The sequence below is a fragment of the Hyaena hyaena genome, unplaced genomic scaffold (genome assembly GCF_003009895.1).
Source record: "Hyaena hyaena isolate Hyena2069 unplaced genomic scaffold, ASM300989v1 scaffold_834, whole genome shotgun sequence".
NCBI classification, from domain to species: domain Eukaryota; kingdom Metazoa; phylum Chordata; class Mammalia; order Carnivora; family Hyaenidae; genus Hyaena; species Hyaena hyaena.
In genome coordinates this window covers 848,118-862,145 of record NW_024081469.1, presented here as the reverse complement: position 1 = coordinate 862,145, position 14,028 = coordinate 848,118, and the positions used below count along the sequence as shown (strand labels likewise).

Genomic DNA, 14,028 nt, shown 5'->3' with positions numbered 1-14,028 from the left:
GATCCTCTCTTCCAACTCTTTACTCATCCAAAGCTTAAGATTCCCTTTGTTTGCTGATTTGGCACATCATGACTCTGGAGTGTAGGAGTGTGACTGTGAGTGTGGGGCCTGAGGAAGAGATGGGCGAAGGGAATTAGAAACTAATTATTGCTAACTGTCATGTGGGGTCAGGAATAGGAAGTAAAAGAACTCAGGTAGGGTTCAGCTATGGTGTCCTCCCCCAGGACAATGAAACTGATATAAACACAAAAATACTTAGCTTACACTACATGTGCTCTAGGTCCCAGGCACTCTGGATTATCAGTCACACCCTGAACATGCCCTCCAATTTCCACGGCTCTGTGCCTTTGTTCTATCATTACATGGATGGTAACCAGAGAAATTATTTGATTTGATTTTTTTGTAGAAGATTATGTGTGCCACAGAACTTGCCATAAGTAGCTTTGTTGCCATGTCTTTCTTGTGTCTATAAGCCTGGCAATGGACTTGTCATACAGAATATTTTGTATCAAAATTTGTTGTAGCGGGTAGTTAAAATCTGCCCTAGCAGAATATGGTGTTATGATTAGCATGCTGTGTTTCTGGTCCAACAGGTTGTGAAATCAAATCTGCTTTTTCAGAGGGCAGGAGGCAGAGATGGCATGGTAAAGATGAAAAGAGAGGGGAAGCTTTCAGACATATTTTTCAGTATGGAGGAAGCCAATATAAGAGAAGCAACAAATTGCAATGCTTTACCAACTGTTGGATGGGTGGCTATGGAACCAATCTCCAAGACTTGAGTGTCTACATGCACATCCAAGGACTAGTTTCTGGGGTTCAGTTTAAGAAAATATCAAGTTCAAAGTCTTCAAATCTCAACTCTTTTTTAATCATTGAAAACGAGTGCCTCCTCTGAGGTGCCTGTTTCCATCAGTGTTGTCCATCACCAGGGTTGTCATCAGGTTAGAAATCCTAGGTTAAAAACACCTTCCTCTGCCTTAAAGCCAATTCATTAAGACCTGAGAATACTGCTCCCTTCATGTTTTTCCCATCCATGTTTCCTTTCCATTTTCATCACTCTCACCATAACACTTTTATTCATACTGCTCTTTATTTTTATTGGCTCTCTATCCTCCTTGACCCCCTCTGAGATAACCAGGTTAGTCCGACACCCCAGATGAATTCTATACATGCTCTAGCTTATCTCACATGCCCTACATGTTGGCCATACAGGACTTTCAAGTTTCTTTTCTTTTTTTTTAAATATAGTTTATTTATTAATTTTGAGAGAGGGAGAGTGTGTGTGCATGAGCAGGGGGAGGGGCACAGAGAGAGAAGAAAGAGAATCCCAAGCAAGCTCCACACTGTCAGTGCAGAACCCGATGCAGAGCTCAGTCTCACGAACCACGAGATTAAGATCTGAACTGAAATCAAGAGCGGGATGCTTAACCAACTGATCCCCAGGTCCAGATGCCCAGGACCTTCAAATTTCTTGAATATTTGTAGAGCATCTTGGAGAATCTATATCCTTGGCTCTACATCTTTGTTCAAGTGATTTCCCTTCAACTCTGTTGAAATTGTATTTATCTCGTAACTGTCTTGATTCCCCCCTCTACCAGATAGAATCTCTCTCTCTCCCTCTCTCTCTCTCTGAGATTCAACTCCCTCCCACCTTTCTGTGAAATTCCAAAAATATTTTTACTTTTCCCTATTTTACTTACTAAATTTTGTTTCAACGATAGTTATTTATGTGGTCATCACTCCTATGAGACTGTAAAATCTCTGAGGGAAATGTCTTAGAGATTTTTAAATCCTCTGTGTTCATCCTTTCCTTCCGTCCTCCTTCCCTCCCACCATCCCTCTATTTATGTAGTCATCTTACAAATATCCTGTACCTATGGTGTGTCTGCATAGGTTAGGGGATGCAACGAGTGTGGTTGCTATGCTCCCAGAGTTTGCATACTGTTCATCGGAGTAGCTTAGACAAAGCTGTCATTCAATATTTGTTTGTTGATGAAATGAAGCGGAATTGAGATGTAGGTATATTTTGAGAACAGTCCTTGTCTAAATCCCAATTAAGTTTCCTACACTTTAGGCAGCAGTGAAATCTACATTGACTGGCTTGCTTTTCCTTTGAATCCATGAAGGGCATTCGATAAGAGGACAATTTTGTTCACCGAAGCTAGGTTGGTCTTCATGAGTCATTTAAATATCAGGACAGAAGGCTAATGACAGATATAGCTGCACAGAAAAAAATATTTATTTTTGTTGCTTATAGACAAAGCCTAGGCTAATTTTGGATGTGTGTTTTGGGCAATTGAGAAAGCCCTCTTTCAAAAGTGTATATGACTGAACAACCAACATCACTCTTTCATTTTTAATGCTGCAAAAGTGTTATTGTACTTCTTATAAATGCCCTTGCTTCCTTCCTTAGATTTGATCCTGCTTCCTACCTGACATTTGGCACCATACCCTCCTGTCTGTTGTCTCAAGGATCACCTTTGGAGAACATTCACAGTATACGGGCATTGAAAGCCACCTCTACAAATGAAAATATTGAAAATTCAAACTTTGGGCTCACTCCCTCATTTGTTTATCCGTATACTGGGCTTTTTCTAACTTCACGGATAACAGAGAGCCACTCACTGTCTTTAGAAGCAACCCGTTTCCCTTCTCACCCTCTCTAATAGTTCTGTTGCACTCCTCTTCCTGGAGCTGAGAAACACTGAAACGTAGCAGCAGGCTGTGTCTAGACACGCATGGGTGCTGTTATTTTGAGCCCATTTTTCAGCTCATAGTTTATTAAGGAGGAAAGAGCAAGTCCTATAGTAATTAATCGAAAATACCTTCTTTGGTTGTTTAAAAAGAATTATATAAACATGACACATCTGAGGGCAACTCTGTCCAAGCCTCTGTGGCTCTGCATTATTCCCTGGAGCCTTTAGAGGGCAGCAGCACACAGGCGACTTGGGGCAGCATGTCAGAGATGCAAACTCCCTACCAGACCAGAACCTTCCTCCCGGTCACCATGCCAAAGGTTGGTTTGCCAAGCTCTGGCCGCTCAGCCTCTTTCTTTCTTTTCAGTTCTCATTCTCTCTCTCTCTCTCTCCCTCTCTTCCTTTCTCTCTCTCTTCCCTCTCTCCCTCCCTCCGTGTTAAAATTATACACTCTGATGAAGTCGCCCCTCAACCGGAAAATGAAAGCTCCAATGAAAAAGTTAGACAAGCCAACAACAACAAAGAAAGAAACCAGGAGAAAGGGGAAAGGGGGATGGTGAGGGGGAAGGATTTAAGAACAAGAAAAGGGCAGATGTTTCGTAAATATATGCAAAGCAAAACTGGGTGTACCCTGAACACTTCCACAGAGAAACAGACCAATCATTGTGCACTTCCTCCCGCCACACTGGTGGAGCTCTGCATTCAAAAAAAAAAAAAAAAAAAGTGTGGCTGCAGGCACCTGCCTTTCAACGGTCAGTCCTGACATTCTCACTGAATATCTCCCAATTGTCCAAGGAGAACAAAAACATTTTCTCTTCCCACTGCAAACATTTCTCTTACAGGAAAAAGGGCTGCTTCAAGAACTGGAAAGGCGTTTTAAGGTGACTGGTGGCTGGTTTTTAACTCTCATTGTGCCGGCCCTGGCAACAAGCTTCAAGCTTTGGGCTGAAATGTAGCAATGGGTAAGGTTGTGGATGATGCTGGCTCTTTCCTTACTAGACATATTGCGTGTGGAAAGAAATATGCATTGAAACATATTGATGAGATGGTAGGTATTAGGCATGTTAAATGCGTGGAAATTAACTACATCGGTTTCATTTGATGTATATATTTCACACTTCTTTGCACACATTGCACACATACAGTGATGGCAATGCTTTCTGCAACATATGGAAAATAAACATTTTATCCATGTGAGCTCTTATCAGGCTCCCGGGGCTGTTGAGAGGCGAGTGCTCTCTTCTATCTCTCTCTCCCAATTTTCTCTCTTCACTGGGCTCCCACCCTCCCCTGCACATTAACACGCCTTCCACTTATCAGCCTAGTTGGATAGGAAAGAATTAGTCAGAACCTCCTTTTGATAAATAATTTCTCAGTCATTGAATCATGACAATTTAGACCCCCATTTTTTGGGGAATGGTAACCATTTCCTTACTCTCTTTAACAACAACAACAACAACAACAACAACAACAACAACAAACAACACTGGAAAGGATCAGGAGAATGTTTGGGGAGGGGGCAGAGGGGAGGTGTAACAAATCAACCAATGGAACACAGTCCTGCCATCAAGTAGCTGTGTGCCCTAGGCAAATTACTATGTTTTTTTGGGCCTCAGTGGAAATAATGGAGTAATAATACCTACCTCCTTGGGCTGATGTGAGGATTAAATGAAGTAATTCATGTCAAGTGATGGGCAGAGTGATGGCACATGGTCCATGCCCAATGATGGTAGCTCTGAGAGAGCATCGGTTCTACGGTTTTCTTTATCTCAGCTATAGGAAGGCACTTCTTTATCTTAGTAATCTTCTTTAATGTCTAGACTTAGGCAGGGACAAATGGACTGTAATCACCGCAAAGGCAGAAAGAATGCTAGGATAAGCAATCTCCCCTTCAACACTTTGATTTTAGCGTATTACCCTCCTGACATCATCTTTCTGTTTACCTGTGTGTCATTGCTGCTCCTACACCAAGAGCTCCTCTTGAAACTGAGGGTTAAGCAAGCTACACTGGGGCCATAGAAGCCCATCAAACCTGAGCACTATGGTCTATGTGTTGAGGTCAATGCCTGAGACTCTCACTTATCATGTCTTCTTACAATTTATCCCTTTAATACTCTAATGTTCTCTGATCAATTTAAGATATTTTCATAATTAAAACATTTTATTCTCTCGATATTTTTTTAACCTGTGTGATTTATAATATTCTTCAGTGTATTTCTCCCTCCCTGTGTCAGTCAGAATCCTGGCAAGAAACAGCTGGCACACTCAAAGCCCAACAGAGTTTACTATAAGGACTGTATACTGAGGTACAGAGGAGGTAAAGGGGCATTTGAAGGATGGCAAGGTACCACCAGGCTGGCACCAGGGGAAAGCTGCTAATCTCAGCTTTAAACTTACATGAAAGAGGTAAGGAAGGCGTGGCATTGGGTCTAGTCAGAACTGTAGTAGGGGTCTGGATGAATCAATATCCTGCCCTCACTCTGCTCCTACTCACACAGCCCTTGCTGATGTCTCCTTTTTGCCAAATTCAAGCCAAAGTAGAAGCCAGAGTAGAAGAGAGCCTGAGGAGTACAGTCCAGAGATGCTGGCTCCTGGGCCACATTTATCAGGGCAGAGAACGGTAGGGGTTTGCTATGTGTGTAGCAGGGAGATTTCAGCCTATCTGTTCTTTCCCTTCTCCATTTCCTTCACCCTTTCCTCTTGCTTTTACTTTCTGGAGAGAGAGAGAGAGACATGGCAAAGTAAAGCGAAATCTGTTCTTTCAGCATCTGTACACCTATTCTGTCTATTTGCCTGCGGGGGAAGAAAGCCGGATTCGGGCTCTGTTAGAGTGGGCATTTTTGTTTGTTTGCTGCCACATCCCCAGTCCCTAGAACTGTGTCTGGCATGTAGTAAATACCCAGTGAATTTCAGATGGTTGAGGAAACATAGTCTCCTATGCTGTGCCAGACATTATAAACATATTATCTCAATTATCACAATAATCCAGATAGGTAGTCAAGGCTGCTGAGCACGGCAGGGCCGGTGGTGTGGGAGTGGGCAGATTTTCATTTCTAACACTTGTTTCCTCGCTACCCAACCCCAACCCTTGAGACTGGCCCAGGGCACTGTCAACCCACTGGACTGACACATTTTTGTCCACATTTTTATATGGTATTCACCTTACTGGTTTGGTACCTAGCAAGTATGTAAGTTTTATAGCTGTTTCTTCTTTATATATGAGAGAGCTGAGTTTTGGAAAAGCAGAGCCTGCAAAGGTTAGAGCCCAATACTTCCACGGTAGAACTTGTGAAGCATTGAACATGTGTCATGCACAGGGAAAAGGCTTCCTAGGGCAGAAACAGATGCTCACTTGCAGGCCTCCCTGTGATTTTCAGGAGACCGGAGGTCTTGATTTCTGGGTCTGGAGGGGGAGTTCTCTGTAGGAAGATAGGAGTGGTTAAAGACTCTTCTCCCAAAGGACATGGAACCTGGGAATCCCAGCTACACCTTAGCACAGCTGTGCTACTGGTACCCGCGTAGTTAGCTGGGATGCAGAAAAACCCACAAAACCATCCAGATGTGGGAATTTTTAAAGCACTCCTTTCACTAAATCTTAAGGATGAATGAAGGTGTTCACGCTAGTAAGTTCCTTGCATGGATATGCAGAAACTTTTTTTTTTTTTTTTTTAAGTAGGCTTCTTGCCCAGCACAGAGCCCAATGCAGTGCTTAAACTCACAACCCTAAGATCAAAACCTGTGCTGAGGTCAAGAGTTGGATTCTTGGGGCGCCTGGGTAGCTCAGTTGATTAAGCATCTGACGTCAGCTCAGGTCATGATCTTGCGGTTCATGGGTTTGAGCCCCGCGTCGGGCTCTGTGCTGACAGCTAGCTCAGAGCCTGGAGCCTGTTTCAGATTCTGTGTCTCCCTCTCCCTCTGACCCTTCCCTGCTCACACTGTCTCTCTCTCTCTCTCTCTCTCTCAGAAATAAATAAAACATTAAAAAAAAAAAAAGAGTTGGATTCTTAACCGACTGAGCCACCAGGCACCCCTGAAGAAACTATTTTTGTCTTCTGTCATGTCTTAAGTCCCCAGCCCCCTTGAAGCCAGTAGTACAGATCACTCTAATGGTCCCCATCTCTGTATTGGCCAGGCAAGTCTGCCTGTCACCTACACATCTACTACCACTATTTACCATCCAGGTGACTGAAAGCATTAAAGGTGAAAAGCAATGCAAAACAAAACAAAAACCCCAGCTTTATCCCTCTGGGTATGATTTATGCCAGAATAAGTAAGGACATAGAAAATAGAAATGTGAAAATCCTACCTGAAAGCCTAAGAGGGATGTTAGTCTCCCAGGGTTAGCGTTTTCCAGTAACAGAGATGTAAGACACCATCCCATTACCTGCCTCATACCGTACAGGAAAGCTCGAAAGTATAATTAGAACAAAGTTTTGTCTTAAAATGTATAATTAAGTTATTTTGCAGGCATAGCTTCTAAATAATCTAAATTTCTGGCTTTTCCAGTAAAAAAAAAAAGCATATATTCATCTGTTACTTTTAGCAATGGTTAATGAATACTTGATATCAATCTTTCATTAGTATGTTCCTATAGGCATCGTATCTCCCGTCCCAACTTACTTCTGCACCTTGCCTTGTAAGGGCTGTGCTTCTTCTACATAAATGGCTGACACAGAGGGAACTAAATCACACTCACACAGCCATGCATCCAGAGGGCAAGGTTGAGCTGGAAGCAATGGCTGAGAGATGTGGCTGAGGAGCCCAGAGTCCACAGGGAGGAACTTGGCCTCTTAAAGTAGCAAGGAGGCAACAGCGCCGGCAGCAGCATGCAGCTTGGACAACAGGTAGATGCTGATGAGAGAGCTGGCTCATGGTGACATGAAATGACAAGATGAAGGGAGATTCAACAGAGTAGCACAGAAGGTGACGACAGACAAAGAGATGGTGCGGGAGCTGCCACAGCTTCGGGTCAGGGTGCAGATGACTGGGTAGAAGCACACTGGTCCCTGCAAAGTCTGCCCGGGTCTGGCTCAGCAAAGCCCTCTGGTGAGGATGTGTGATGCTGCTCAGGGCTGAGTCTGGTGTCTGGTGACCTCGCTGTGTTCCAGACACGAAGCCATCTAAATTTTCATCTGCATGTACAATTGTGTGAGTTTTGGGGTTTTGTTTGCTTTTGTTTTCTAAACTAAGTGAACTGAGAAGCCTTCGTTGGAGGCATGGTATACTCACAGTAGTTTCCAAAGCAATGGTGTCACTCTTCAGGTAAATCACTCCAAGGCTTGGGCCTAGTGCAGACGTTCATTGGGGCAGGGAACAGAGAGCGGCTGCATCTAGAGCAGACAAGAAAGAAAGATAGGCTGTTAAATGATAGGTGGTGGTGATCATTCATGCTGATGGACACAGAACCCTGGGAACCTGGGTGAGAGTCTGGTCCTGCACGTTTGTACCAGAGAGCGACACAGCAGGGGAGGCAGAGGAAGAAGAGAGAATGTTGCCCAGGATCCGTTCTCCGCGTGCCCACCTGTTGGCCAGGTGATCTGAGATCTTCCACTGCAGCCTGTCTGTGCAGATGGAGTTGATTTTGTGGTGGGGAGATGCAAATGTGTGGGGGGGTGGTCCTTCAACTTTGCCAACACGGCTCTTCTGGTGTTCTTGACTTCACTGTAGCCCCTCCCCCTTTGGTGCCTAGTTCTTACCTGTTCTAAAACCACCACTGACCTGGCTGCTGTCTGAGCTCTTGCCATGACTCGGCCCTTCACTACGGATTCTCTGCTCTCATGTCCTCTAACCTGTGGTGATCAGCCTAAGAGGCTACAGGGCTGACCTCTGACTGTCTCCAGCCTCGCACCCAGAGGTCCTTGCTCAGGTCTTGTCCCTTTGGTCACACGAAGCCCTGACGACCACATTATTCCTGAAATTGTCCTCCCTTCTCACTGGGACAGCGCATTATCCTGACTTTCCTTCCACTTCTCAGTTCTCTCCTCTGCCTGCCTCCTTTGCTGGCTTGTCTTCTTCCTCCTATTCCCTAAATGTAGATATTCCTCAAGATTCTCTCTCAGGCTTTGCCTACACCCACCCTCCATGAACTCAACAATTACTTCTCCATAGAGAACACCCACATGGCTATCTTTAGTTCCTGCTTGTCTGCAGAGCTCCAGATCCACGTTCTTAATAGCCCCTGGTTATTGGTTCATTCACTCATTCGTTCGTTCGTTCGTTCGTTCATTCATTCATTCATTCATTCATTCATGTGTGTTTGCTCAGCATCTATCAGGCACCTGGAAAAGATGAATAAGGTAGGCACTAAGCTCACACCTCCATCAAATACTGCACAGGCACGTCTAATTCAGAAAGTTTAAAACAGCTTTCCCTCAAACTATGTTCCCATTTCCTGACATTGATCGGAACCCTTTCCACCCAGGTACTTGGTCCTACAATGGAGGAGTCATCAATTCCTCCTTTTCTTTTGCTTCTCATGTCCAATCAGCTGCCAAAAGATATGGTTTGTGCTGAGGCTGTGCTTCCTAAATCAACACCTACTTTCTGTCCCAACACCTATTTGTCCCTATATCACCTGTGCCAGGGCTCTTGGCCAGGGCTTCCCCACAGCTTTGCTTCCTTCAGGTCTTTTTTACCTCTAGCCCGTCCTTCACACCAATACCACATTAATTTTTCTTCAGTACCATCTTAAACCTATTATCCCTTTGGATAATCTTTGGATTATCTTTGCCTGCTGGATTAAATTCAAACTTCTCAGTTTGGCATTCAAGGCCTCTATAAGATAGTCCTGGGCTAATTTCTACTCCTATAGCCCTACAGGGCAGCCAGCGAAGTTCCGCTTATTTGCATCCAAATGTCACCTCATTTGTAAAGCCTCTTCCAAAAGAAAGTGCCCTGAGTCCTCAAGCACTTTCTGCACTACTCCCTTTGCACATTCTATGGACTATAATAATTATTTATGTAATCTGGCTCCCTCTCTATAAGCTCATAGAAAGCAGAGATGGTTTTTACTTGGTCTACCCTTGCACACAGTCTTGTACTCGGCTGGTGTCTGCTGAACCAAAGTTAAAAGGAATCAAGATTCCTGTTTAGAGTCATGGAAATGGAGACTGAATTGGAAAAACATGAAAGTTCATCACCTCTCATTTTTCAGATGAGATTAAGGGAACCGTCTTGCTCAAGGCCACATCCTTGTTCCTGGTTGAGCTTCAATAACTGATAGAAAAGGTTACAAATCTTTAAATATCTATCAGTGCTTGCTTGGCACCAATAGGCCCTGTAGACCACTGATAGTGACCAGATCAGAGAGCGTGAAGGGCTAATGGGGTGCACAGCCAGCAAGCATATACTGGGTTCCAAAATACAAAGAATTTTGTTTCACTTGTTCACTTCAATAAACTGAAATAATAAATAACCCTTTTATAGATAAATGATGTTAAAAAACGAGATGGATTTTAAAGAACAAGGAAACAAACCTTTCTAATATGATCAGCAGAGACAATTATGACACTATTGCAAATACCACTGGGGTGATAAACTGAGGGTGAAAACCACGATGGAGAAACTTTTCATGCTTCAGAGAAGCAGTGGGTTCAGCTGAAGTTCTTGGTGAAAACAAGGCACAGTAGTTCTATGGTTAAATTCTCACCCTGTGGAACCAGAGGCTATTGACATTCCTGCTATAATGCAACCCACATCAGTGCTTCTTTTTCCATCTAGTTTTGTGTGGGATTTATCCTATATGTTTGTTTACATTGTCACTTACTTTTCTCTCCTGTGTCACTATACTTGTGGAAATGCATAGATGAGTGCTCCCAGGTCTGTTCTAACTTTCTTTCTTCTCTCATGATAGAAGAAACACTCATTCCTTAATCTCCTTTCTATCCTCATCCTCAACCAGAATCCTTTCCTCTCACCTAAAGATGAAAATCTCCACCCAGTAAACACGTGAGGATGACAGTGTTCACCTAGGTGAAAAAACCAGACTTTTCCAGGGAATCTCAGTAGTGTTCACTCGGCCAGAAAAACTCGGCTCTTTAATGGTAGCCTACAGTACTACAAGACCTCATCTGCCTCTCTCAGGTGAGTACTAACTCACTGTTACTCACTGGAAGAAAAACTTGGTACTATTAATCATATTCTTTTTGTCCAGTATGGTAGAGCCTACTATGCATTGAGACACCCAATTAATAGCAATACCCCTGCAGCTACATAAACAGCAAATTGGGCTCAAGAGCTCTCTATAGTTCTTACTAAACCATCTTGGGGCTGGCCAGGTTATCAACACTTCATCAGATATAGCTTCCTTCTCTTTTCTCCCCCTGGAAACTACATTAAAATGATAAAGGATATCACTGACTGATATGTCTAGTACATTGTAATGAAAAATCACCTGAAAGCATACAAAGCCATTGTGTAATTAGATAAGTGTACATTTTATTTTATTTTTTAATTTTTTTAAATGTTTATTTCTGAGACAGAGACAGTGTGAGCAGGGGAGGGTCAGAGAGAGAGAGGGAGACACAGAATCTGAAGCAGGCTCCAGGCTCTGAGCTAGCTGTCAGCACAGAGCCCGATGCAGGACTCGAACCTACGAACTGCGAGATCATGACCTGAGCCGAAGTCGGACACTCACGCGACTGAACCACCCAGGCGCCCCTGATAAGTGTACATTTTAAATATGCCTAATATTTGATTTAAGTTGTGTATTTTTTAATTAAAGGAAGACACCATCTTTCTGTTTTTTACTCAAACTTCCGTTTCTCAGCCCCACACCCTGCTGCTATAATCTTCCTTTCATTTTTTGGCAACCTGTCACCTAATCTTCCTTCTTTGACTACCCTGTGTGCCTCAGCACACACCTAAGGGGTTATTAGTCAGAACTACTGCATAGTCTAGCATGTTTTATTGCTTACAGGGTGGTTAGGCTCTAAAAAAGACTATGTGAAAATGACTTCATGGGGTTTCATATTTATTCTATTGCAACGACTTTCCTTATCCAGTGTACTCAGTTTTTAAGTCAAAAGATCATCTTGAGAGCCTACTGGGGCTATGCATGCTTCCCAGAATCTGGAAATCCAGCTGTTCTCTCTGCCTCTTACATCATCACTGTAATAAAGAATCTGCTCTTGGAACCCAGCTGGCAAAGTTCTTGATGGTGTCAGAGGCAGGGGAGAGAGTGGGTCATTTCCACTCCAGTCTGTTTTATTGTTGATGTCTCTGTAGCTCTGTCTTGCAAGCCCCTGGAGAGCAGAGCTGTTATGTAACACACTGCCACAGATCACTGCACAGAATTTTCTATGGAGGTCTCATTTCAGTGTGGCTCTTCCCATTCTCTGGAAATCAAACCAAAGCATTCTAAAATGACAGATGGGGCCTTTGTGACCAGAGCTTACAAAAAAGTTAATGGTAACAATAATAGCTACCGTTTGTTAGAGGTCTACATTTTTGTTAGGGACTGCATGGGGAATTTTTACATGTAAATACATCCTCACTTAATCCCCCCAGCAATGTCGTACTGAAGGTCTCAGTGTACCCATTTTATAGATGAGAAAAAGTGAAACTAAGAGAGCTCAAGTAACCACTCCAAGATTAGAAAGCCATGGATAGAGAGGTCAGAATTTAAGGTCAGATCTGAGCCAGATCCCTCTGACTTTAAATCTGGGTTACCATTATTTTTTAAAATTATACAACTGTTCCAACATAGCATGGACATATTTCTAGTTCCTACTGTGACCTCAGCACAATAAAGAGGCTTATGCTATTTCCATGATGATTCAGAGCCATTGGAAAAGCAAAAAACGGAGAGTACAGACCTCAGGTGAAGGAACTCCTTCAGAAAACTATCAATAAATGGAGCTTCACCCTAGCTCCTTTCTATTTGAAGATGAGAACATCTTATATCGGTTTTCTCAAACCCTAATGAACAAATGAATCATTTAGGATTTCTGGTTCAGCGTGTCTGGGACTGTCTGTGATTCTGCATTTCTAGAAAGCTCCCAGGTGATGCTGATGACACTGGTCTGGGTACCACAGGTCTTATGTCTGACTCTCACCTTCCTACTGTTTTCGAAGGAGCAGTTCAAGCTGAATAACTTGGCTAACAGTACACACAGCATGACTGGATTCTGATTCTGGGCCAGTTTGTCAGGTCATCAGGCATTACACAGAACTCGAGGAGTTTCTGGTGTAGAGCATATTATGAAAAAAAAATTGTTCCTAGATCCCCCAGGGCTGTAATACACCCCATTGGAAATTAAAATGATAATGCCTCTAACATGTAAAGTTCCTATTTTTTACATTATTGTTATTTTTAACAATAATTATCTGGTAATAATTCAAATAACACCTTTCCTCTGAGAAATTCAACGTGCTTTACTAACCTTAATTGTCTAACAGCAATTCCCAGGTGTAGATAAAGCTGTCTCAAAGATCACAGCAAATTTAAAATTGTTCCACTTCCCTCCTTTCTTTGCCCCAAATGTAGTGAGGAATTAGTGGTGAGGGTTTCCTAATTGGCAAAGACCCACTGTCTCATAATTTGAGGCTAGGAAATTTTACAAAAGTGGGGTAAATCCAAGAAATAATTGGCAGAGAGGTGGTTGTAAGGGGCACAAAATATTGGTGAGAGAATAAAGGAGGGAGAGTTAAAGACAGCAAGAGGATGAGGAGGGAAAATGGAATGACAGAACTAGTTGTATGACCTTGGATGAGTCATTTAAACTGGAAGAAGGAGGTGCAGCATTTACCACTTTCCAGAAAATGTTGATATTATTATTTTTAAGGGCCCTTAAAACTCTAATAGTCCCCTGAGAAGAAAGATGTGGGAATTAAGTCGCTCATCAACCTGTTAAACCATTAAACCTGTTAAAGAAATCTATTTGACTTTTAACTTTTTACCTAATTACCTGAAATGAATTCCCAAGTCTACATCACTAATCCCACCTCTATGGAAAGTGGTGAGAAAAACCATTTCATGAATAAGGCACCGAAGGCATCATGGCCAGACGAATGAATGGAACCCCATCATCTTCAACTTTCCAATGCTGTAAGAAATGTTGTACTTTAAAATATTTTAGCTCCTTTAAAAAATATTAGTTCTTTAATTAACCACTAGTTAATACCCATGTCCAGAAGAAATACCTCTGATGGCTTGAAGACCCCTGGGATGGCCCTGCCAATAGCAGGTCCTGCTGTTTGTCACATTAAATCTATGTTAATTTTCTCCATAGAGACCTCCCGATTCCTCTTTGACAATTCACAAACTGTTAATAACACTTGCATGTCCCAGGAGATGTGGAGCTATCAGGTACAGTTGATTCTTGTTTTTGAA

General features: G+C 42.8%; 1 long non-coding RNA gene across 1 annotated transcript in view; it reads left to right on the top strand.

Moving 5' to 3' along the window:
* Nucleotides 1–10,704: 10,704 nt before the first annotated feature.
* LOC120222096 overlaps nucleotides 10,705–14,028 on the top strand; it is a 66,544-nt gene continuing 63,220 nt past the window's right edge. The window contains exons 1-2 of the long non-coding RNA XR_005525963.1: nucleotides 10,705–10,778; nucleotides 13,928–14,004. This is a non-coding gene — a long non-coding RNA (uncharacterized LOC120222096). The remainder of the gene's footprint in view (nucleotides 10,779–13,927; nucleotides 14,005–14,028) is intronic.